Source organism: Meriones unguiculatus, assembly GCF_030254825.1.
Source record: "Meriones unguiculatus strain TT.TT164.6M chromosome 10 unlocalized genomic scaffold, Bangor_MerUng_6.1 Chr10_unordered_Scaffold_79, whole genome shotgun sequence".
Classification (NCBI taxonomy): Eukaryota; Metazoa; Chordata; class Mammalia; order Rodentia; family Muridae; genus Meriones; species Meriones unguiculatus.
In genome coordinates, this window is record NW_026843579.1 from 207,760 (window position 1) to 228,264 (window position 20,505).

The window sequence follows — 20,505 nt, forward strand, 5'->3', positions numbered from 1 at the left end:
TGGTGGGTCGGTGGGTGTGGGTTTTGGTGGGTGTGGGTGTGGGTGTGGGTGGGTGGGTGGGTGGGTGGCTGGGTGGGTGGGGACCTCAGCGGTTCACGGAGGAGGCAGTGTCTGAACTAGAGGAGGGAGGAGTTGGATGGACGGCTGGCTGGATGGATGATAGATGAATGATGGATGAGTGGATGGTGGATGGATGGATGGATGGATGGATGGATGATGGAAGAATGGATGGATGGGTGGATGGATGGATGGATAGATGATTTGTGGATGGGTTGATGGATGGAAGGATGGACTGATGATGGAAGAATGGCTGGATGGGTGGATGGATGATGGCTGGCTGGCTGGCTGGCGGCTGGCTGGCAGCACGCTTGTGGCAGTGGGCTGGGAGGGGAGGGACCACAGAGCCGGAAGAGCGGGCCCTCAAGTTCCCAAGAGAGAAGGAGCCTGAGCGGGGCCGCCAAGCACAGCCAGTGTCCCCTGCAACTGGACTCGAGCCTTGGGACGTCGGGCTGGACACGTCCTGAGGGGACGATTAGGAGGAGGAGGAGGAGGAGGAGGAGGAGTTGGAGACAGTTCCCCCGGGGTGAGGGAGGGATGCCGGGCGGGCACCCAAATCCGGCAAGGGCCCCGGGAGAGCACGGGCAGGGCGGCGTGTACCCGGGTTCGTCCGGGAGGATGACCCAGGCCAGCCAGCCTCCTCGCCCTCGCCCACCGTGGCACGTCCCCCGCCGGCCAGTGAGCGGTAGCCACTCGCTGAAGGCAGGGAAAGCGGCAGCAAGGGCGGGGCGGGGCGGGGCGGGGCGGGGCCTGTAACCCACGAGTGACCCCAGCGCCCCGATGGGCAGATGCCCAAGGCGACCCCCCCCCACGCCTTGTCCAGCGGGGATCCAGAGAGAGGCCCACGGCTCAGACCGAGGAGGGCTCTCTCGGGCTCCGAGGCAGGGAGGGGCCTGCCTGGCCCCCGACCCAGGTGGGGCGAGTCGGGGTCCAGTGCCAAGCCCTGCCCTGGACGGCGCGGCGGGCGGCCCCGAGGCGAGGCGTCGGCGAGAGCCAAGGAGCCCTGGAGGCCCCGGCCGGGGGGTGCGGGGTGGGGGAGTGGGGGTGTGGCGGGGGCAAGGCTGGCCCCTGAGCAGAGCCGAGCAGGTTCTAGGTCGCGCGCCCTCCGGCCGCCCGGCCCGTGGGCCCTGGTCCGTGCTGCGGGAGCGGGGAGGGGCTCGGGGAGGGCCCAGGGGCGGCCGGGGGGTGGGCTGGGCTCGGCTGGGCTCGGCTGTCGTCGGGGGCGGGCCGGGGAGCGCGGCCGCAGGCGCGGAGCAGGCTCTTGGGCGGCGCGGAGACGGGCTCGTGCGTCTACGGCCATACCACCCTGAACGCGCCCGATCTCGTCTGATCTCGGAAGCTAAGCAGGGTCGGGCCTGGTTAGTACTTGGATGGGAGACCGCCTGGGAATACCGGGTGCTGTAGGCTTTTTTTTTCTGGCAGGAAGGAGCCTGTTTTCCAAAGGGGCTTTGCGTCGGCTTCTGCAAAGCTCTGTGGCCCGGGCCGGGCGGGGCCACGCCCAGGGCCACCCCCACGCCACCCCACCCCACCCCCCGCCAAGCCAAGGGGCGCCCCCGTCCGCCCTGGCTGCGGGCTGGCCCGGCGGAGCCAGCCAGCCAGCCCTCGGGCTGGACCCCGCACCGGGGATAGGGGGTGGCCCCAGGGCGGGGATCCCAGGACCTCAGTGGAGGGGCCGCGGGGGAGGCCGTCTTGACTCGCGTGGAGCCTTCGAACCCCACATCCTGGGCTGGTGGCGGAGCTCTGCAGAGTCCGTCAGTCCGGGCGGCTGTGTCCACGCTGCCCAACCAGAGTCTCCTCCTCCTCGTCCTCCTCCTCCTGCCTGGTGGGTCGGTGGGTGTGGGTTTTGGTGTGTGTGGGTGTGGGTGTGGGTGGGTGGGTGGGTGGGTGGCTGGGTGGGTGGGGACCTCAGCGGTTCACGGAGGAGGCAGTGTCTGAACTAGAGGAGGGAGGAGTTGGATGGACGGCTGGCTGGATGGATGATAGATGAATGATGGATGAGTGGATGGTGGATGGATGGATGGATGGATGGATGGATGGATGATGGAAGAATGGATGGATGGGTGGATGGATGGATGGATAGATGATTTGTGGATGGGTTGATGGATGGAAGGATGGACTGATGATGGAAGAATGGCTGGATGGGTGGATGGATGATGGCTGGCTGGCTGGCTGGCGGCTGGCTGGCAGCACGCTTGTGGCAGTGGGCTGGGAGGGGAGGGACCACAGAGCCGGAAGAGCGGGCCCTCAAGTTCCCAAGAGAGAAGGAGCCTGAGCGGGGCCGCCAAGCACAGCCAGTGTCCCCTGCAACTGGACTCGAGCCTTGGGACGTCGGGCTGGACACGTCCTGAGGGGACGATTAGGAGGAGGAGGAGGAGGAGGAGGAGGAGGAGGAGGAGGAGGAGGAGGAGGAGGAGGAGTTGGAGACAGTTCCCCCGGGGTGAGGGAGGGATGCCGGGCGGGCACCCAAATCCGGCAAGGGCCCCGGGAGAGCACGGGCAGGGCGGCGTGTACCCGGGTTCGTCCGGGGAGGATGACCCAGGCCAGCCAGCCTCCTCGCCCTCGCCCACCGTGGCACGTCCCCCGCCGGCCAGTGAGCGGTAGCCACTCGCTGAAGGCAGGGAAAGCGGCAGCAAGGGCGGGGCGGGGCGGGGCGGGGCGGGGCCTGTAACCCACGAGTGACCCCAGCGCCCCGATGGGCAGATGCCCAAGGCGACCCCCCCACGCCTTGTCCAGCGGGGATCCAGAGAGAGGCCCACGGCTCAGACCGAGGAGGGCTCTCTCGGGCTCCGAGGCAGGGAGGGGCCTGCCTGGCCCCCGACCCAGGTGGGGCGAGTCGGGGTCCAGTGCCAAGCCCTGCCCTGGACGGCGCGGCGGGCGGCCCCGAGGCGAGGCGTCGGCGAGAGCCAAGGAGCCCTGGAGGCCCCGGCCGGGGGGTGCGGGGTGGGGGAGTGGGGTGTGGCGGGGGCAAGGCTGGCCCCTGAGCAGAGCCGAGCAGGTTCTAGGTCGCGCGCCCTCCGGCCGCCCGGCCCGTGGGCCCTGGTCCGTGCTGCGGGAGCGGGGAGGGGCTCGGGGAGGGCCCAGGGGCGGCCGGGGGGTGGGCTGGGCTCGGCTGGGCTCGGCTGTCGTCGGGGGCGGGCCGGGGAGCGCGGCCGCAGGCGCGGAGCAGGCTCTTGGGCGGCGCGGAGACGGGCTCGTGCGTCTACGGCCATACCACCCTGAACGCGCCCGATCTCGTCTGATCTCGGAAGCTAAGCAGGGTCGGGCCTGGTTAGTACTTGGATGGGAGACCGCCTGGGAATACCGGGTGCTGTAGGCTTTTTTTTTCTGGCAGGAAGGAGCCTGTTTTCCAAAGGGGCTTTGCGTCGGCTTCTGCAAAGCTCTGTGGCCCGGGCCGGGCGGGGCCACGCCCAGGGCCACCCCCACGCCACCCCACCCCACCCCCCGCCAAGCCAAGGGGCGCCCCCGTCCGCCCTGGCTGCGGGCTGGCCCGGCGGAGCCAGCCAGCCAGCCCTCGGGCTGGACCCCGCACCGGGGATAGGGGGTGGCCCCAGGGCGGGGATCCCAGGACCTCAGTGGAGGGGCCGCGGGGGAGGCCGTCTTGACTCGCGTGGAGCCTTCGAACCCCACATCCTGGGCTGGTGGCGGAGCTCTGCAGAGTCCGTCAGTCCGGGCGGCTGTGTCCACGCTGCCCAACCAGAGTCTCCTCCTCCTCGTCCTCCTCCTCCTGCCTGGTGGGTCGGTGGGTGTGGGTTTTGGTGGGTGTGGGTGTGGGTGTGGGTGGGTGGGTGGGTGGGTGGCTGGGTGGGTGGGGACCTCAGCGGTTCACGGAGGAGGCAGTGTCTGAACTAGAGGAGGGAGGAGTTGGATGGACGGCTGGCTGGATGGATGATAGATGAATAATGGATGAGTGGATGGTGGATGGATGGATGGATGGATGGATGGATGGATGGATGGATGGATGATGGAAGAATGGATGGATGGGTGGATGGATGGATGGATAGATGATTTGTGGATGGGTTGATGGATGGAAGGATGGACTGATGATGGAAGAATGGCTGGATGGGTGGATGGATGATGGCTGGCTGGCTGGCTGGCGGCTGGCTGGCAGCACGCTTGTGGCAGTGGGCTGGGAGGGGAGGGACCACAGAGCCGGAAGAGCGGGCCCTCAAGTTCCCAAGAGAGAAGGAGCCTGAGCGGGGCCGCCAAGCACAGCCAGTGTCCCCTGCAACTGGACTCGAGCCTTGGGACGTCGGGCTGGACACGTCCTGAGGGGACGATTAGGAGGAGGAGGAGGAGGAGGAGGAGGAGGAGGAGGAGGAGGAGGAGGAGGAGGAGGAGTTGGAGACAGTTCCCCCGGGGTGAGGGAGGGATGCCGGGCGGGCACCCAAATCCGGCAAGGGCCCCGGGAGAGCACGGGCAGGGCGGCGTGTACCCGGGTTCGTCCGGGAGGATGACCCAGGCCAGCCAGCCTCCTCGCCCTCGCCCACCGTGGCACGTCCCCCGCCGGCCAGTGAGCGGTAGCCACTCGCTGAAGGCAGGGAAAGCGGCAGCAAGGGCGGGGCGGGGCGGGGCGGGGCGGGGCCTGTAACCCACGAGTGACCCCAGCGCCCCGATGGGCAGATGCCCAAGGCGACCCCCCCACGCCTTGTCCAGCGGGGATCCAGAGAGAGGCCCACGGCTCAGACCGAGGAGGGCTCTCTCGGGCTCCGAGGCAGGGAGGGGCCTGCCTGGCCCCCGACCCAGGTGGGGCGAGTCGGGGTCCAGTGCCAAGCCCTGCCCTGGACGGCGCGGCGGGCGGCCCCGAGGCGAGGCGTCGGCGAGAGCCAAGGAGCCCTGGAGGCCCCGGCCGGGGGGTGCGGGGTGGGGGAGTGGGGTGTGGCGGGGGCAAGGCTGGCCCCTGAGCAGAGCCGAGCAGGTTCTAGGTCGCGCGCCCTCCGGCCGCCCGGCCCGTGGGCCCTGGTCCGTGCTGCGGGAGCGGGGAGGGGCTCGGGGAGGGCCCAGGGGCGGCCGGGGGGTGGGCTGGGCTCGGCTGGGCTCGGCTGTCGTCGGGGGCGGGCCGGGGAGCGCGGCCGCAGGCGCGGAGCAGGCTCTTGGGCGGCGCGGAGACGGGCTCGTGCGTCTACGGCCATACCACCCTGAACACGCCCGATCTCGTCTGATCTCGGAAGCTAAGCAGGGTCGGGCCTGGTTAGTACTTGGATGGGAGACCGCCTGGGAATACCGGGTGCTGTAGGCTTTTTTTTTCTGGCAGGAAGGAGCCTGTTTTCCAAAGGGGCTTTGCGTCGGCTTCTGCAAAGCTCTGTGGCCCGGGCCGGGCGGGGCCACGCCCAGGGCCACCCCCACGCCACCCCACCCCACCCCCCGCCAAGCCAAGGGGCGCCCCCGTCCGCCCTGGCTGCGGGCTGGCCCGGCGGAGCCAGCCAGCCAGCCCTCGGGCTGGACCCCGCACCGGGGATAGGGGGTGGCCCCAGGGCGGGGATCCCAGGACCTCAGTGGAGGGGCCGCGGGGGAGGCCGTCTTGACTCGCGTGGAGCCTTCGAACCCCACATCCTGGGCTGGTGGCGGAGCTCTGCAGAGTCCGTCAGTCCGGGCGGCTGTGTCCACGCTGCCCAACCAGAGTCTCCTCCTCCTCGTCCTCCTCCTCCTGCCTGGTGGGTCGGTGGGTGTGGGTTTTGGTGTGTGTGGGTGTGGGTGTGGGTGGGTGGGTGGGTGGGTGGCTGGGTGGGTGGGGACCTCAGCGGTTCACGGAGGAGGCAGTGTCTGAACTAGAGGAGGGAGGAGTTGGATGGACGGCTGGCTGGATGGATGATAGATGAATGATGGATGAGTGGATGGTGGATGGATGGATGGATGGATGGATGGATGGATGGATGGATGATGGAAGAATGGATGGATGGGTGGATGGATGGATGGATAGATGATTTGTGGATGGGTTGATGGATGGAAGGATGGACTGATGATGGAAGAATGGCTGGATGGGTGGATGGATGATGGCTGGCTGGCTGGCTGGCGGCTGGCTGGCAGCACGCTTGTGGCAGTGGGCTGGGAGGGGAGGGACCACAGAGCCGGAAGAGCGGGCCCTCAAGTTCCCAAGAGAGAAGGAGCCTGAGCGGGGCCGCCAAGCACAGCCAGTGTCCCCTGCAACTGGACTCGAGCCTTGGGACGTCGGGCTGGACACGTCCTGAGGGGACGATTAGGAGGAGGAGGAGGAGGAGGAGGAGGAGGAGGAGGAGGAGGAGGAGGAGGAGGAGGAGGAGTTGGAGACAGTTCCCCCGGGGTGAGGGAGGGATGCCGGGCGGGCACCCAAATCCGGCAAGGGCCCCGGGAGAGCACGGGCAGGGCGGCGTGTACCCGGGTTCGTCCGGGAGGATGACCCAGGCCAGCCAGCCTCCTCGCCCTCGCCCACCGTGGCACGTCCCCCGCCGGCCAGTGAGCGGTAGCCACTCGCTGAAGGCAGGGAAAGCGGCAGCAAGGGCGGGGCGGGGCGGGGCGGGGCGGGGCCTGTAACCCACGAGTGACCCCAGCGCCCCGATGGGCAGATGCCCAAGGCGACCCCCCCCACGCCTTGTCCAGCGGGGATCCAGAGAGAGGCCCACGGCTCAGACCGAGGAGGGCTCTCTCGGGCTCCGAGGCAGGGAGGGGCCTGCCTGGCCCCCGACCCAGGTGGGGCGAGTCGGGGTCCAGTGCCAAGCCCTGCCCTGGACGGCGCGGCGGGCGGCCCCGAGGCGAGGCGTCGGCGAGAGCCAAGGAGCCCTGGAGGCCCCGGCCGGGGGGTGCGGGGTGGGGGAGTGGGGTGTGGCGGGGGCAAGGCTGGCCCCTGAGCAGAGCCGAGCAGGTTCTAGGTCGCGCGCCCTCCGGCCGCCCGGCCCGTGGGCCCTGGTCCGTGCTGCGGGAGCGGGGAGGGGCTCGGGGAGGGCCCAGGGGCGGCCGGGGGGTGGGCTGGGCTCGGCTGGGCTCGGCTGTCGTCGGGGGCGGGCCGGGGAGCGCGGCCGCAGGCGCGGAGCAGGCTCTTGGGCGGCGCGGAGACGGGCTCGTGCGTCTACGGCCATACCACCCTGAACGCGCCCGATCTCGTCTGATCTCGGAAGCTAAGCAGGGTCGGGCCTGGTTAGTACTTGGATGGGAGACCGCCTGGGAATACCGGGTGCTGTAGGCTTTTTTTTTCTGGCAGGAAGGAGCCTGTTTTCCAAAGGGGCTTTGCGTCGGCTTCTGCAAAGCTCTGTGGCCCGGGCCGGGCGGGGCCACGCCCAGGGCCACCCCCACGCCACCCCACCCCACCCCCCGCCAAGCCAAGGGGCGCCCCCGTCCGCCCTGGCTGCGGGCTGGCCCGGCGGAGCCAGCCAGCCAGCCCTCGGGCTGGACCCCGCACCGGGGATAGGGGGTGGCCCCAGGGCGGGGATCCCAGGACCTCAGTGGAGGGGCCGCGGGGGAGGCCGTCTTGACTCGCGTGGAGCCTTCGAACCCCACATCCTGGGCTGGTGGCGGAGCTCTGCAGAGTCCGTCAGTCCGGGCGGCTGTGTCCACGCTGCCCAACCAGAGTCTCCTCCTCCTCGTCCTCCTCCTCCTGCCTGGTGGGTCGGTGGGTGTGGGTTTTGGTGGGTGTGGGTGTGGGTGTGGGTGGGTGGGTGGGTGGGTGGGTGGGTGGCTGGGTGGGTGGGGACCTCAGCGGTTCACGGAGGAGGCAGTGTCTGAACTAGAGGAGGGAGGAGTTGGATGGACGGCTGGCTGGATGGATGATAGATGAATAATGGATGAGTGGATGGTGGATGGATGGATGGATGGATGGATGGATGGATGGATGGATGGATGGATGATGGAAGAATGGATGGATGGGTGGATGGATGGATGGATAGATGATTTGTGGATGGGTTGATGGATGGAAGGATGGACTGATGATGGAAGAATGGCTGGATGGGTGGATGGATGATGGCTGGCTGGCTGGCTGGCGGCTGGCTGGCAGCACGCTTGTGGCAGTGGGCTGGGAGGGGAGGGACCACAGAGCCGGAAGAGCGGGCCCTCAAGTTCCCAAGAGAGAAGGAGCCTGAGCGGGGCCGCCAAGCACAGCCAGTGTCCCCTGCAACTGGACTCGAGCCTTGGGACGTCGGGCTGGACACGTCCTGAGGGGACGATTAGGAGGAGGAGGAGGAGGAGGAGGAGGAGTTGGAGACAGTTCCCCCGGGGTGAGGGAGGGATGCCGGGCGGGCACCCAAATCCGGCAAGGGCCCCGGGAGAGCACGGGCAGGGCGGCGTGTACCCGGGTTCGTCCGGGAGGATGACCCAGGCCAGCCAGCCTCCTCGCCCTCGCCCACCGTGGCACGTCCCCCGCCGGCCAGTGAGCGGTAGCCACTCGCTGAAGGCAGGGAAAGCGGCAGCAAGGGCGGGGCGGGGCGGGGCGGGGCCTGTAACCCACGAGTGACCCCAGCGCCCCGATGGGCAGATGCCCAAGGCGACCCCCCCCACGCCTTGTCCAGCGGGGATCCAGAGAGAGGCCCACGGCTCAGACCGAGGAGGGCTCTCTCGGGCTCCGAGGCAGGGAGGGGCCTGCCTGGCCCCCGACCCAGGTGGGGCGAGTCGGGGTCCAGTGCCAAGCCCTGCCCTGGACGGCGCGGCGGGCGGCCCCGAGGCGAGGCGTCGGCGAGAGCCAAGGAGCCCTGGAGGCCCCGGCCGGGGGGTGCGGGGTGGGGGAGTGGGGTGTGGCGGGGGCAAGGCTGGCCCCTGAGCAGAGCCGAGCAGGTTCTAGGTCGCGCGCCCTCCGGCCGCCCGGCCCGTGGGCCCTGGTCCGTGCTGCGGGAGCGGGGAGGGGCTCGGGGAGGGCCCAGGGGCGGCCGGGGGGTGGGCTGGGCTCGGCTGGGCTCGGCTGTCGTCGGGGGCGGGCCGGGGAGCGCGGCCGCAGGCGCGGAGCAGGCTCTTGGGCGGCGCGGAGACGGGCTCGTGCGTCTACGGCCATACCACCCTGAACGCGCCCGATCTCGTCTGATCTCGGAAGCTAAGCAGGGTCGGGCCTGGTTAGTACTTGGATGGGAGACCGCCTGGGAATACCGGGTGCTGTAGGCTTTTTTTTTCTGGCAGGAAGGAGCCTGTTTTCCAAAGGGGCTTTGCGTCGGCTTCTGCAAAGCTCTGTGGCCCGGGCCGGGCGGGGCCACGCCCAGGGCCACCCCCACGCCACCCCACCCCACCCCCCGCCAAGCCAAGGGGCGCCCCCGTCCGCCCTGGCTGCGGGCTGGCCCGGCGGAGCCAGCCAGCCAGCCCTCGGGCTGGACCCCGCACCGGGGATAGGGGGTGGCCCCAGGGCGGGGATCCCAGGACCTCAGTGGAGGGGCCGCGGGGGAGGCCGTCTTGACTCGCGTGGAGCCTTCGAACCCCACATCCTGGGCTGGTGGCGGAGCTCTGCAGAGTCCGTCAGTCCGGGCGGCTGTGTCCACGCTGCCCAACCAGAGTCTCCTCCTCCTCGTCCTCCTCCTCCTGCCTGGTGGGTCGGTGGGTGTGGGTTTTGGTGGGTGTGGGTGTGGGTGTGGGTGGGTGGGTGGGTGGGTGGCTGGGTGGGTGGGGACCTCAGCGGTTCACGGAGGAGGCAGTGTCTGAACTAGAGGAGGGAGGAGTTGGATGGACGGCTGGCTGGATGGATGATAGATGAATGATGGATGAGTGGATGGTGGATGGATGGATGGATGGATGGATGGATGGATGGATGATGGAAGAATGGATGGATGGGTGGATGGATGGATGGAAGGATGGACTGATGATGGAAGAATGGCTGGATGGGTGGATGGATGATGGCTGGCTGGCTGGCTGGCGGCTGGCTGGCAGCACGCTTGTGGCAGTGGGCTGGGAGGGGAGGGACCACAGAGCCGGAAGAGCGGGCCCTCAAGTTCCCAAGAGAGAAGGAGCCTGAGCGGGGCCGCCAAGCACAGCCAGTGTCCCCTGCAACTGGACTCGAGCCTTGGGACGTCGGGCTGGACACGTCCTGAGGGGACGATTAGGAGGAGGAGGAGGAGGAGGAGGAGGAGTTGGAGACAGTTCCCCCGGGGTGAGGGAGGGATGCCGGGCGGGCACCCAAATCCGGCAAGGGCCCCGGGAGAGCACGGGCAGGGCGGCGTGTACCCGGGTTCGTCCGGGAGGATGACCCAGGCCAGCCAGCCTCCTCGCCCTCGCCCACCGTGGCACGTCCCCCGCCGGCCAGTGAGCGGTAGCCACTCGCTGAAGGCAGGGAAAGCGGCAGCAAGGGCGGGGCGGGGCGGGGCGGGGCGGGGCCTGTAACCCACGAGTGACCCCAGCGCCCCGATGGGCAGATGCCCAAGGCGACCCCCCCACGCCTTGTCCAGCGGGGATCCAGAGAGAGGCCCACGGCTCAGACCGAGGAGGGCTCTCTCGGGCTCCGAGGCAGGGAGGGGCCTGCCTGGCCCCCGACCCAGGTGGGGCGAGTCGGGGTCCAGTGCCAAGCCCTGCCCTGGACGGCGCGGCGGGCGGCCCCGAGGCGAGGCGTCGGCGAGAGCCAAGGAGCCCTGGAGGCCCCGGCCGGGGGGTGCGGGGTGGGGGAGTGGGGTGTGGCGGGGGCAAGGCTGGCCCCTGAGCAGAGCCGAGCAGGTTCTAGGTCGCGCGCCCTCCGGCCGCCCGGCCCGTGGGCCCTGGTCCGTGCTGCGGGAGCGGGGAGGGGCTCGGGGAGGGCCCAGGGGCGGCCGGGGGGTGGGCTGGGCTCGGCTGGGCTCGGCTGTCGTCGGGGGCGGGCCGGGGAGCGCGGCCGCAGGCGCGGAGCAGGCTCTTGGGCGGCGCGGAGACGGGCTCGTGCGTCTACGGCCATACCACCCTGAACGCGCCCGATCTCGTCTGATCTCGGAAGCTAAGCAGGGTCGGGCCTGGTTAGTACTTGGATGGGAGACCGCCTGGGAATACCGGGTGCTGTAGGCTTTTTTTTTCTGGCAGGAAGGAGCCTGTTTTCCAAAGGGGCTTTGCGTCGGCTTCTGCAAAGCTCTGTGGCCCGGGCCGGGCGGGGCCACGCCCAGGGCCACCCCCACGCCACCCCACCCCACCCCCCGCCAAGCCAAGGGGCGCCCCCGTCCGCCCTGGCTGCGGGCTGGCCCGGCGGAGCCAGCCAGCCAGCCCTCGGGCTGGACCCCGCACCGGGGATAGGGGGTGGCCCCAGGGCGGGGATCCCAGGACCTCAGTGGAGGGGCCGCGGGGGAGGCCGTCTTGACTCGCGTGGAGCCTTCGAACCCCACATCCTGGGCTGGTGGCGGAGCTCTGCAGAGTCCGTCAGTCCGGGCGGCTGTGTCCACGCTGCCCAACCAGAGTCTCCTCCTCCTCGTCCTCCTCCTCCTGCCTGGTGGGTCGGTGGGTGTGGGTTTTGGTGTGTGTGGGTGTGGGTGTGGGTGGGTGGGTGGGTGGGTGGCTGGGTGGGTGGGGACCTCAGCGGTTCACGGAGGAGGCAGTGTCTGAACTAGAGGAGGGAGGAGTTGGATGGACGGCTGGCTGGATGGATGATAGATGAATGATGGATGAGTGGATGGTGGATGGATGGATGGATGGATGGATGGATGGATGGATGGATGATGGAAGAATGGATGGATGGGTGGATGGATGGATGGAAGGATGGACTGATGATGGAAGAATGGCTGGATGGGTGGATGGATGATGGCTGGCTGGCTGGCTGGCGGCTGGCTGGCAGCACGCTTGTGGCAGTGGGCTGGGAGGGGAGGGACCACAGAGCCGGAAGAGCGGGCCCTCAAGTTCCCAAGAGAGAAGGAGCCTGAGCGGGGCCGCCAAGCACAGCCAGTGTCCCCTGCAACTGGACTCGAGCCTTGGGACGTCGGGCTGGACACGTCCTGAGGGGACGATTAGGAGGAGGAGGAGGAGGAGGAGGAGGAGTTGGAGACAGTTCCCCCGGGGTGAGGGAGGGATGCCGGGCGGGCACCCAAATCCGGCAAGGGCCCCGGGAGAGCACGGGCAGGGCGGCGTGTACCCGGGTTCGTCCGGGAGGATGACCCAGGCCAGCCAGCCTCCTCGCCCTCGCCCACCGTGGCACGTCCCCCGCCGGCCAGTGAGCGGTAGCCACTCGCTGAAGGCAGGGAAAGCGGCAGCAAGGGCGGGGCGGGGCGGGGCGGGGCGGGGCCTGTAACCCACGAGTGACCCCAGCGCCCCGATGGGCAGATGCCCAAGGCGACCCCCCCACGCCTTGTCCAGCGGGGATCCAGAGAGAGGCCCACGGCTCAGACCGAGGAGGGCTCTCTCGGGCTCCGAGGCAGGGAGGGGCCTGCCTGGCCCCCGACCCAGGTGGGGCGAGTCGGGGTCCAGTGCCAAGCCCTGCCCTGGACGGCGCGGCGGGCGGCCCCGAGGCGAGGCGTCGGCGAGAGCCAAGGAGCCCTGGAGGCCCCGGCCGGGGGGTGCGGGGTGGGGGAGTGGGGTGTGGCGGGGGCAAGGCTGGCCCCTGAGCAGAGCCGAGCAGGTTCTAGGTCGCGCGCCCTCCGGCCGCCCGGCCCGTGGGCCCTGGTCCGTGCTGCGGGAGCGGGGAGGGGCTCGGGGAGGGCCCAGGGGCGGCCGGGGGGTGGGCTGGGCTCGGCTGGGCTCGGCTGTCGTCGGGGGCGGGCCGGGGAGCGCGGCCGCAGGCGCGGAGCAGGCTCTTGGGCGGCGCGGAGACGGGCTCGTGCGTCTACGGCCATACCACCCTGAACGCGCCCGATCTCGTCTGATCTCGGAAGCTAAGCAGGGTCGGGCCTGGTTAGTACTTGGATGGGAGACCGCCTGGGAATACCGGGTGCTGTAGGCTTTTTTTTTCTGGCAGGAAGGAGCCTGTTTTCCAAAGGGGCTTTGCGTCGGCTTCTGCAAAGCTCTGTGGCCCGGGCCGGGCGGGGCCACGCCCAGGGCCACCCCCACGCCACCCCACCCCACCCCCCGCCAAGCCAAGGGGCGCCCCCGTCCGCCCTGGCTGCGGGCTGGCCCGGCGGAGCCAGCCAGCCAGCCAGCCAGCCCTCGGGCTGGACCCCGCACCGGGGATAGGGGGTGGCCCCAGGGCGGGGATCCCAGGACCTCAGTGGAGGGGCCGCGGGGGAGGCCGTCTTGACTCGCGTGGAGCCTTCGAACCCCACATCCTGGGCTGGTGGCGGAGCTCTGCAGAGTCCGTCAGTCCGGGCGGCTGTGTCCACGCTGCCCAACCAGAGTCTCCTCCTCCTCGTCCTCCTCCTCCTGCCTGGTGGGTCGGTGGGTGTGGGTTTTGGTGTGTGTGGGTGTGGGTGTGGGTGGGTGGGTGGGTGGGTGGCTGGGTGGGTGGGGACCTCAGCGGTTCACGGAGGAGGCAGTGTCTGAACTAGAGGAGGGAGGAGTTGGATGGACGGCTGGCTGGATGGATGATAGATGAATGATGGATGAGTGGATGGTGGATGGATGGATGGATGGATGGATGGATGGATGGATGGATGATGGAAGAATGGATGGATGGGTGGATGGATGGATGGATAGATGATTTGTGGATGGGTTGATGGATGGAAGGATGGACTGATGATGGAAGAATGGCTGGATGGGTGGATGGATGATGGCTGGCTGGCTGGCTGGCGGCTGGCTGGCAGCACGCTTGTGGCAGTGGGCTGGGAGGGGAGGGACCACAGAGCCGGAAGAGCGGGCCCTCAAGTTCCCAAGAGAGAAGGAGCCTGAGCGGGGCCGCCAAGCACAGCCAGTGTCCCCTGCAACTGGACTCGAGCCTTGGGACGTCGGGCTGGACACGTCCTGAGGGGACGATTAGGAGGAGGAGGAGGAGGAGGAGGAGGAGGAGGAGGAGGAGGAGGAGGAGGAGGAGGAGGAGTTGGAGACAGTTCCCCCGGGGTGAGGGAGGGATGCCGGGCGGGCACCCAAATCCGGCAAGGGCCCCGGGAGAGCACGGGCAGGGCGGCGTGTACCCGGGTTCGTCCGGGAGGATGACCCAGGCCAGCCAGCCTCCTCGCCCTCGCCCACCGTGGCACGTCCCCCGCCGGCCAGTGAGCGGTAGCCACTCGCTGAAGGCAGGGAAAGCGGCAGCAAGGGCGGGGCGGGGCGGGGCGGGGCGGGGCCTGTAACCCACGAGTGACCCCAGCGCCCCGATGGGCAGATGCCCAAGGCGACCCCCCCACGCCTTGTCCAGCGGGGATCCAGAGAGAGGCCCACGGCTCAGACCGAGGAGGGCTCTCTCGGGCTCCGAGGCAGGGAGGGGCCTGCCTGGCCCCCGACCCAGGTGGGGCGAGTCGGGGTCCAGTGCCAAGCCCTGCCCTGGACGGCGCGGCGGGCGGCCCCGAGGCGAGGCGTCGGCGAGAGCCAAGGAGCCCTGGAGGCCCCGGCCGGGGGGTGCGGGGTGGGGGAGTGGGGTGTGGCGGGGGCAAGGCTGGCCCCTGAGCAGAGCCGAGCAGGTTCTAGGTCGCGCGCCCTCCGGCCGCCCGGCCCGTGGGCCCTGGTCCGTGCTGCGGGAGCGGGGAGGGGCTCGGGGAGGGCCCAGGGGCGGCCGGGGGGTGGGCTGGGCTCGGCTGGGCTCGGCTGTCGTCGGGGGCGGGCCGGGGAGCGCGGCCGCAGGCGCGGAGCAGGCTCTTGGGCGGCGCGGAGACGGGCTCGTGCGTCTACGGCCATACCACCCTGAACGCGCCCGATCTCGTCTGATCTCGGAAGCTAAGCAGGGTCGGGCCTGGTTAGTACTTGGATGGGAGACCGCCTGGGAATACCGGGTGCTGTAGGCTTTTTTTTTCTGGCAGGAAGGAGCCTGTTTTCCAAAGGGGCTTTGCGTCGGCTTCTGCAAAGCTCTGTGGCCCGGGCCGGGCGGGGCCACGCCCAGGGCCACCCCCACGCCACCCCACCCCACCCCCCGCCAAGCCAAGGGGCGCCCCCGTCCGCCCTGGCTGCGGGCTGGCCCGGCGGAGCCAGCCAGCCAGCCAGCCAGCCCTCGGGCTGGACCCCGCACCGGGGATAGGGGGTGGCCCCAGGGCGGGGATCCCAGGACCTCAGTGGAGGGGCCGCGGGGGAGGCCGTCTTGACTCGCGTGGAGCCTTCGAACCCCACATCCTGGGCTGGTGGCGGAGCTCTGCAGAGTCCGTCAGTCCGGGCGGCTGTGTCCACGCTGCCCAACCAGAGTCTCCTCCTCCTCGTCCTCCTCCTCCTGCCTGGTGGGTCGGTGGGTGTGGGTTTTGGTGGGTGTGGGTGTGGGTGTGGGTGGGTGGGTGGGTGGGTGGCTGGGTGGGTGGGGACCTCAGCGGTTCACGGAGGAGGCAGTGTCTGAACTAGAGGAGGGAGGAGTTGGATGGACGGCTGGCTGGATGGATGATAGATGAATGATGGATGAGTGGATGGTGGATGGATGGATGGATGGATGGATGGATGGATGGATGGATGATGGAAGAATGGATGGATGGGTGGATGGATGGATGGATAGATGATTTGTGGATGGGTTGATGGATGGAAGGATGGACTGATGATGGAAGAATGGCTGGATGGGTGGATGGATGATGGCTGGCTGGCTGGCTGGCGGCTGGCTGGCAGCACGCTTGTGGCAGTGGGCTGGGAGGGGAGGGACCACAGAGCCGGAAGAGCGGGCCCTCAAGTTCCCAAGAGAGAAGGAGCCTGAGCGGGGCCGCCAAGCACAGCCAGTGTCCCCTGCAACTGGACTCGAGCCTTGGGACGTCGGGCTGGACACGTCCTGAGGGGACGATTAGGAGGAGGAGGAGGAGGAGGAGGAGGAGGAGGAGGAGGAGGAGGAGGAGGAGGAGGAGGAGGAGTTGGAGACAGTTCCCCCGGGGTGAGGGAGGGATGCCGGGCGGGCACCCAAATCCGGCAAGGGCCCCGGGAGAGCACGGGCAGGGCGGCGTGTACCCGGGTTCGTCCGGGAGGATGACCCAGGCCAGCCAGCCTCCTCGCCCTCGCCCACCGTGGCACGTCCCCCGCCGGCCAGTGAGCGGTAGCCACTCGCTGAAGGCAGGGAAAGCGGCAGCAAGGGCGGGGCGGGGCGGGGCGGGGCGGGGCCTGTAACCCACGAGTGACCCCAGCGCCCCGATGGGCAGATGCCCAAGGCGACCCCCCCACGCCTTGTCCAGCGGGGATCCAGAGAGAGGCCCACGGCTCAGACCGAGGAGGGCTCTCTCGGGCTCCGAGGCAGGGAGGGGCCTGCCTGGCCCCCGACCCAGGTGGGGCGAGTCGGGGTCCAGTGCCAAGCCCTGCCCTGGACGGCGCGGCGGGCGGCCCCGAGGCGAGGCGTCGGCGAGAGCCAAGGAGCCCTGGAGGCCCCGGCCGGGGGGTGCGGGGTGGGGGAGTGGGGTGTGGCGGGGGCAAGGCTGGCCCCTGAGCAGAGCCGAGCAGGTTCTAGGTCGCGCGCCCTCCGGCCGCCCGGCCCGTGGGCCCTGGTCCGTGCTGCGGGAGCGGGGAGGGGCTCGGGGAGGGCCCAGGGGCGGCCGGGGGGTGGGCTGGGCTCGGCTGGGCTCGGCTGTCGTCGGGGGCGGGCCGGGGAGCGCGGCCGCAGGCGCGGAGCAGGCTCTTGGGCGGCGCGGAGACGGGCTCGTGCGTCTACGGCCATACCACCCTGAACGCGCCCGATCTCGTCTGATCTCGGAAGCTAAGCAGGGTCGGGCCTGGTTAGTACTTGGATGGGAGACCGCCTGGGAATACCGGGTGCTGTAGGCTTTTTTTTTCTGGCAGGAAGGAGCCTGTTTTCCAAAGGGGCTTTGCGTCGGCTTCTGCAAAGCTCTGTGGCCCGGGCCGGGCGGGGCCACGCCCAGGGCCACCCCCACGCCACCCCACCCCACCCCCCGCCAAGCCAAGGGGCGCCCCCGTCCGCCCTGGCTGCGGGCTGGCCCGGCGGAGCCAGCCAGCCAGCCCTCGGGCTGGACCCCGCACCGGGGATAGGGGGTGGCCCCAGGGCGGGGATCCCAGGACCTCAGTGGAGGGGCCGCGGGGGAGGCCGTCTTGACTCGCGTGGAGCCTTCGAACCCCACATCCTGGGCTGGTGGCGGAGCTCTGCAGAGTCCGTCAGTCCGGGCGGCTGTGTCCACGCTGCCCAACCAGAGTCTCCTCCTCCTCGTCCTCCTCCTCCTGCCTGGTGGGTCGGTGGGTGTGGGTTTTGGTGTGTGTGGGTGTGGGTGTGGGTGGGTGGGTGGGTGGGTGGCTGGGTGGGTGGGGACCTCAGCGGTTCACGGAGGAGGCAGTGTCTGAACTAGAGGAGGGAGGAGTTGGATGGACGGCTGGCTGGATGGATGATAGATGAATGATGGATGAGTGGATGGTGGATGGATGGATGGATGGATGGATGGATGGATGGATGATGGAAGAATGGATGGATGGGTGGATGGATGGATGGATAGATGATTTGTGGATGGGTTGATGGATGGAAGGATGGACTGATGATGGAAGAATGGCTGGATGGGTGGATGGATGATGGCTGGCTGGCTGGCTGGCGGCTGGCTGGCAGCACGCTTGTGGCAGTGGGCTGGGAGGGGAGGGACCACAGAGCCGGAAGAGCGGGCCCTCAAGTTCCCAAGAGAGAAGGAGCCTGAGCGGGGCCGCCAAGCACAGCCAGTGTCCCCTGCAACTGGACTCGAGCCTTGGGACGTCGGGCTGGACACGTCCTGAGGGGACGATTAGGAGGAGGAGGAGGAGGAGGAGGAGGAGGAGGAGGAGGAGGAGGAGGAGGAGTTGGAGACAGTTCCCCCGGGGTGAGGGAGGGATGCCGGGCGGGCACCCAAATCCGGCAAGGGCCCCGGGAGAGCACGGGCAGGGCGGCGTGTACCCGGGTTCGTCCGGGAGGATGACCCAGGCCAGCCAGCCTCCTCGCCCTCGCCCACCGTGGCACGTCCCCCGCCGGCCAGTGAGCGGTAGCCACTCGCTGAAGGCAGGGAAAGCGGCAGCAAGGGCGGGGCGGGGCGGGGCGGGGCGGGGCCTGTAACCCACGAGTGACCCCAGCGCCCCGATGGGCAGATGCCCAAGGCGACCCCCCCACGCCTTGTCCAGCGGGGATCCAGAGAGAGGCCCACGGCTCAGACCGAGGAGGGCTCTCTCGGGCTCCGAGGCAGGGAGGGGCCTGCCTGGCCCCCGACCCAGGTGGGGCGAGTCGGGGTCCAGTGCCAAGCCCTGCCCTGGACGGCGCGGCGGGCGGCCCCGAGGCGAGGCGTCGGCGAGAGCCAAGGAGCCCTGGAGGCCCCGGCCGGGGGGTGCGGGGTGGGGGAGTGGGGTGTGGCGGGGGCAAGGCTGGCCCCTGAGCAGAGCCGAGCAGGTTCTAGGTCGCGCGCCCTCCGGCCGCCCGGCCCGTGGGCCCTGGTCCGTGCTGCGGGAGCGGGGAGGGGCTCGGGGAGGGCCCAGGGGCGGCCGGGGGGTGGGCTGGGCTCGGCTGGGCTCGGCTGTCGTCGGGGGCGGGCCGGGGAGCGCGGCCGCAGGCGCGGAGCAGGCTCTTGGGCGGCGCGGAGACGGGCTCGTGCGTCTACGGCCATACCACCCTGAACGCGCCCGATCTCGTCTGATCTCGGAAGCTAAGCAGGGTCGGGCCTGGTTAGTACTTGGATGGGAGACCGCCTGGGAATACCGGGTGCTGTAGGCTTTTTTTTTCTGGCAGGAAGGAGCCTGTTTTCCAAAGGGGCTTTGCGTCGGCTTCTGCAAAGCTCTGTGGCCCGGGCCGGGCGGGGCCACGCCCAGGGCCACCCCCACGCCACCCCACCCCACCCCCCGCCAAGCCAAGGGGCGCCCCCGTCCGCCCTGGCTGCGGGCTGGCCCGGCGGAGCCAGCCAGCCAGCCCTCGGGCTGGACCCCGCACCGGGGATAGGGGGTGGCCCCAGGGCGGGGATCCCAGGACCTCAGTGGAGGGGCCGCGGGGGAGGCCGTCTTGACTCGCGTGGAGCCTTCGAACCCCACATCCTGGGCTGGTGGCGGAGCTCTGCAGAGTCCGTCAGTCCGGGCGGCTGTGTCCACGCTGCCCAACCAGAGTCTCCTCCTCCTCGTCCTCCTCCTCCTGCCTGGTGGGTCGGTGGGTGTGGGTTTTGGTGTGTGTGGGTGTGGGTGTGGGTGGGTGGGTGGGTGGGTGGCTGGGTGGGTGGGGACCTCAGCGGTTCACGGAGGAGGCAGTGTCTGAACTAGAGGAGGGAGGAGTTGGATGGACGGCTGGCTGGATGGATGATAGATGAATGATGGATGAGTGGATGGTGGATGGATGGATGGATGGATGGATGGATGGATGGATGATGGAAGAATGGATGGATGGGTGGATGGATGGATGGATAGATGATTTGTGGATGGGTTGATGGATGGAAGGATGGACTGATGATGGAAGAATGGCTGGATGGGTGGATGGATGATGGCTGGCTGGCTGGCTGGCGGCTGGCTGGCAGCACGCTTGTGGCAGTGGGCTGGGAGGGGAGGGACCACAGAGCCGGAAGAGCGGGCCCTCAAGTTCCCAAGAGAGAAGGAGCCTGAGCGGGGCCGCCAAGCACAGCCAGTGTCCCCTGCAACTGGACTCGAGCCTTGGGACGTCGGGCTGGACACGTCCTGAGGGGACGATTAGGAGGAGGAGGAGGAGGAGGAGGAGGAGTTGGAGACAGTTCCCCCGGGGTGAGGGAGGGATGCCGGGCGGGCACCCAAATCCGGCAAGGGCCCCGGGAGAGCACGGGCAGGGCGGCGTGTACCCGGGTTCGTCCGGGAGGATGACCCAGGCCAGCCAGCCTCCTCGCCCTCGCCCACCGTGGCACGTCCCCCGCCGGCCAGTGAGCGGTAGCCACTCGCTGAAGGCAGGGAAAGCGGCAGCAAGGGCGGGGCGGGGCGGGGCGGGGCGGGGCGGGGCCTGTAACCCACGAGTGACCCCAGCGCCCCGATGGGCAGATGCCCAAGGCGACCCCCCCACGCCTTGTCCAGCGGGGATCCAGAGAGAGGCCCACGGCTCAGACCGAGGAGGGCTCTCTCGGGCTCCGAGGCAGGGAGGGGCCTGCCTGGCCCCCGACCCAGGTGGGGCGAGTCGGGGTCCAGTGCCAAGCCCTGCCCTGGACGGCGCGGCGGGCGGCCCCGAGGCGAGGCGTCGGCGAGAGCCAAGGAGCCCTGGAGGCCCCGGCCGGGGGGTGCGGGGTGGGGGAGTGGGGTGTGGCGGGGGCAAGGCTGGCCCCTGAGCAGAGCCGAGCAGGTTCTAGGTCGCGCGCCCTCCGGCCGCCCGGCCCGTGGGCCCTGGTCCGTGCTGCGGGAGCGGGGAGGGGCTCGGGGAGGGCCCAGGGGCGGCCGGGGGGTGGGCTGGGCTCGGCTGGGCTCGGCTGTCGTCGGGGGCGGGCCGGGGAGCGCGGCCGCAGGCGCGGAGCAGGCTCTTGGGCGGCGCGGAGACGGGCTCGTGCGTCTACGGCCATACCACCCTGAACGCGCCCGATCTCGTCTGATCTCGGAAGCTAAGCAGGGTCGGGCCTGGTTAGTACTTGGATGGGAGACCGCCTGGGAATACCGGGTGCTGTAGGCTTTTTTTTTCTGGCAGGAAGGAGCCTGTTTTCCAAAGGG

At 69.8% G+C, this 20,505-nt stretch overlaps 11 non-coding genes across 11 annotated transcripts; all 11 read left to right on the top strand.

The window, feature by feature from the left end:
* The first annotated feature begins 1,345 nt into the window (after window positions 1-1,345).
* LOC132650409 (5S ribosomal RNA) lies at window positions 1,346-1,464 on the top strand. The gene has a single exon (XR_009588772.1). It is a non-coding gene; the product is annotated as a 5S ribosomal RNA (ribosomal RNA).
* Window positions 1,465-3,254: 1,790 nt separating this feature from the next.
* LOC132650410 (5S ribosomal RNA) lies at window positions 3,255-3,373 on the top strand. The gene has a single exon (XR_009588773.1). It is a non-coding gene; the product is annotated as a 5S ribosomal RNA (ribosomal RNA).
* Window positions 3,374-5,174: 1,801 nt separating this feature from the next.
* LOC132650428 (5S ribosomal RNA) lies at window positions 5,175-5,293 on the top strand. Its single transcript, XR_009588791.1, has one exon. It is a non-coding gene; the product is annotated as a 5S ribosomal RNA (ribosomal RNA).
* Window positions 5,294-7,094: 1,801 nt separating this feature from the next.
* On the top strand, window positions 7,095-7,213 carry LOC132650411 (5S ribosomal RNA). Its single transcript, XR_009588774.1, has one exon. It is a non-coding gene; the product is annotated as a 5S ribosomal RNA (ribosomal RNA).
* A 1,779-nt stretch (window positions 7,214-8,992) lies between these two features.
* On the top strand, window positions 8,993-9,111 carry LOC132650412 (5S ribosomal RNA). The gene has a single exon (XR_009588775.1). It is a non-coding gene; the product is annotated as a 5S ribosomal RNA (ribosomal RNA).
* Window positions 9,112-10,843: 1,732 nt separating this feature from the next.
* LOC132650414 (5S ribosomal RNA) lies at window positions 10,844-10,962 on the top strand. Its single transcript, XR_009588777.1, has one exon. It is a non-coding gene; the product is annotated as a 5S ribosomal RNA (ribosomal RNA).
* Window positions 10,963-12,698: 1,736 nt separating this feature from the next.
* On the top strand, window positions 12,699-12,817 carry LOC132650415 (5S ribosomal RNA). The gene has a single exon (XR_009588778.1). It is a non-coding gene; the product is annotated as a 5S ribosomal RNA (ribosomal RNA).
* Window positions 12,818-14,625: 1,808 nt separating this feature from the next.
* LOC132650416 (5S ribosomal RNA) lies at window positions 14,626-14,744 on the top strand. Its single transcript, XR_009588779.1, has one exon. It is a non-coding gene; the product is annotated as a 5S ribosomal RNA (ribosomal RNA).
* A 1,811-nt stretch (window positions 14,745-16,555) lies between these two features.
* LOC132650417 (5S ribosomal RNA) lies at window positions 16,556-16,674 on the top strand. The gene has a single exon (XR_009588780.1). It is a non-coding gene; the product is annotated as a 5S ribosomal RNA (ribosomal RNA).
* A 1,787-nt stretch (window positions 16,675-18,461) lies between these two features.
* Window positions 18,462-18,580, top strand: LOC132650418 (5S ribosomal RNA). Its single transcript, XR_009588781.1, has one exon. It is a non-coding gene; the product is annotated as a 5S ribosomal RNA (ribosomal RNA).
* A 1,768-nt stretch (window positions 18,581-20,348) lies between these two features.
* LOC132650419 (5S ribosomal RNA) lies at window positions 20,349-20,467 on the top strand. The gene has a single exon (XR_009588782.1). It is a non-coding gene; the product is annotated as a 5S ribosomal RNA (ribosomal RNA).
* Window positions 20,468-20,505: the final 38 nt, after the last annotated feature.